Consider the following 2500-nt stretch of genomic DNA (forward strand, 5'->3'; position numbering starts at 1 on the left):
GAGGGATGCCCCTGGTGGGGTCTGTTCTGGGCCAGGGGATGCTAGGGTTGGTGGGCAGAGAACAAGCCCGGCGAAGGGTGTTGGAGGGCGAGGGTGGGAGTTTCATGGCGAGTATGGGCCTGGAGCTTAGTGTTAGGCTCCAGCTCAGGGGTAAGGGGCCCCGCATGGGTTTAGGGTTAGGGCAGGTTAGGGTTAGGGCAGGTTAGGGTTAGGGCAAGGGGCCCCCATGGTTAGGGTTAGGTAAGGGGCTCCACATGGTTTTAGGGTTAGGCAAGGGGCCCAAGCAGGTTAGGGTTAGGTAAGGGGCTCCACATGGTTTTAGGGTTAGGCAAGGGGCCCAAGCAGGTTAGGGTTAGGGCAAGGGGCCCAAGCAGGTTAGGGTTAGGTAAGGGGCCCAAGCAGGTTAGGGTTAGGGCAAGGGGCCCACGCAGGTTAGGGTTAGGTAAGGGGCCCAAGCAGGTTAGGGTTAGGTAAGGGGCCCAAGCAGGTTAGGGTTAGGGCAAGGGGCCCCCATGGTTAGGGTTAGGGTTAGGTAGGGTTAGGGTTAGGGTTAGGGGCTCCACATGGTTTTAGGGTTAGGCAAGGGATCCACGCAGGTTAGGGTTAGGGCAAGGGGCCCACGCAGGTTAGGGTTAGGCAAGGGGCCCAAGCAGGTTAGGGTTAGGGCAAGGGGCCCCCATGGTTAGGGTTAGGTAAGGGGCTCCACATGGTTTTAGGGTTAGGCAAGGGGCCCAAGCAGGGTTAGGGTTAGGGCAAGGGACCCACACGGTTAGGGTTAGGCAAGGGGCCCGAGCAGGTTAGGGTTAGGGCAAGGGGCCCCCATGGTTAGGGTTAGGTAAGGGGCCCTGCGTGGTTTTAGGGTTAGGCAAGGGGTCCAAGCAGGTTAGGGTTAGGGCAAGGGGCCCACGCAGGTTAGGGTTAGGCAAGGGGCCCGAGCAGGTTAGGGTTAGGGCAAGGGGCCCCCATGGTTAGGGTTAGGTAAGGGGCCCCGCGTGGTTTTAGGGTTAGGGCAAGGGGTCCAAGCAGGTTAGGGTTAGGGCAAGGGGCCCACGCAGGTTAGGGTTAGGTAAGGGGCCCGAGCAGGTTAGGGTTAGGGCAAGGGGCCCCCATGGTTAGGGTTAGGTAAGGGGCCCCGCGTGGTTTTAGGGTTAGGGCAAGGGGTCCAAGCAGGTTAGGGTTAGGGCAAGGGGCCCACGCAGGTTAGGGTTAGGCAAGGGGCCCGAGCAGGTTAGGGTTAGGGCAAGGGGCCCCCATGGTTAGGGTTAGGTAAGGGGCCCCGCGTGGTTTTAGGGTTAGGGCAAGGGGTCCAAGCAGGTTAGGGTTAGGGCAAGGGGCCCACGCAGGTTAGGGTTAGGCAAGGGGCCCGAGCAGGTTAGGGTTAGGGCAAGGGGCCCCCATGGTTAGGGTTAGGTAAGGGGCCCCGCGTGGTTTTAGGGTTAGGGCAAGGGGTCCAAGCAGGTTAGGGTTAGGGCAAGGGGCCCACGCAGGTTAGGGTTAGGCAAGGGGCCCGAGCAGGTTAGGGTTAGGGCAAGGGGCCCCCATGGTTAGGGTTAGGTAAGGGGCCCTGCGTGGTTTTAGGGTTAGGGCAAGGGGCCCACGCAGGTTAGGGTTAGGCAAGGGGCCCGAGCAGGTTAGGGTTAGGGCAAGGGGCCCCATGGTTAGGGTTAGGTAAGGGCCCCGCGTGTTTTAGGGTTAGGGCAAGGGGCCAAGCAGGTTAGGGTTAGGGCAAGGGCCCAGGTTAGGGTTAGGCAAGGGGCCCAAGCAGGTTAGGGTTAGGGCAAGGGGCCCCATGGTTAGGGTTAGGTAAGGGGCCCCCGTGGTTTTAGGGTTAGGGCAAGGGGCCCATGTGGTTGTAAGGTTAGTGGTGGGGCCCCCTGGGTCTACCACAGGCCAGGTGTGGAGGCTTGGAGCCCAGGGGTCGGGTCTGGGGGCTTGGATTCCCGGAGGGGCCCCCGGGTCGGGTCTGGGGGCTTGGATTCCCGGAGGGGCCCCCGGGGTCGGGACTGGGGCTTGGAGCCCAGGGAGGGGTTCCCGGGGTCGGGACTGGGGCTTGGATACCCGGGAGGGGCCCCGGGTCGGGACTGGGGCTTGGAGCCAGGGAGGGTTCCCGGGGTCGGGTCTGGGGGCTTGGAGCCCAGGGAGGGGTTCCCGGGGTCGGGTCTGGGGGCTTGGATACCCGGGAGGGGCCCCCGGGTCGGGACTGGGGGCTTGGAGCCCAGGGACGGGCCCCAGGGAGCCACCTGGGGTCCAGGGCCTCCTCCTGGGATGCCCCCCTCTCCAGAGACTAAGTGTGAGCACAGGTAGAAGGGGAGATTTCCCCTTCTTCCCTTCCGAGCGATAGTATGCTCCCCTTCTCCCCTGTGCTCTCTCCAGAGACTAAGTGTGAGCACAGGGAGAAGGGGAGATTTCCCCTTCTTCCCTTCCGAGCGATAGTATGCTCCCCTTCTCCCCTGTGCTCTCTCCAGAGACTAAGTGTGAGCACAGGGAGAAGGGGAGATTT

This window comes from Lates calcarifer, unplaced genomic scaffold (assembly GCF_001640805.2).
Source record: "Lates calcarifer isolate ASB-BC8 unplaced genomic scaffold, TLL_Latcal_v3 _unitig_5916_quiver_3121, whole genome shotgun sequence".
Lineage (NCBI taxonomy): Eukaryota > Metazoa > Chordata > Actinopteri > Centropomidae > Lates > Lates calcarifer.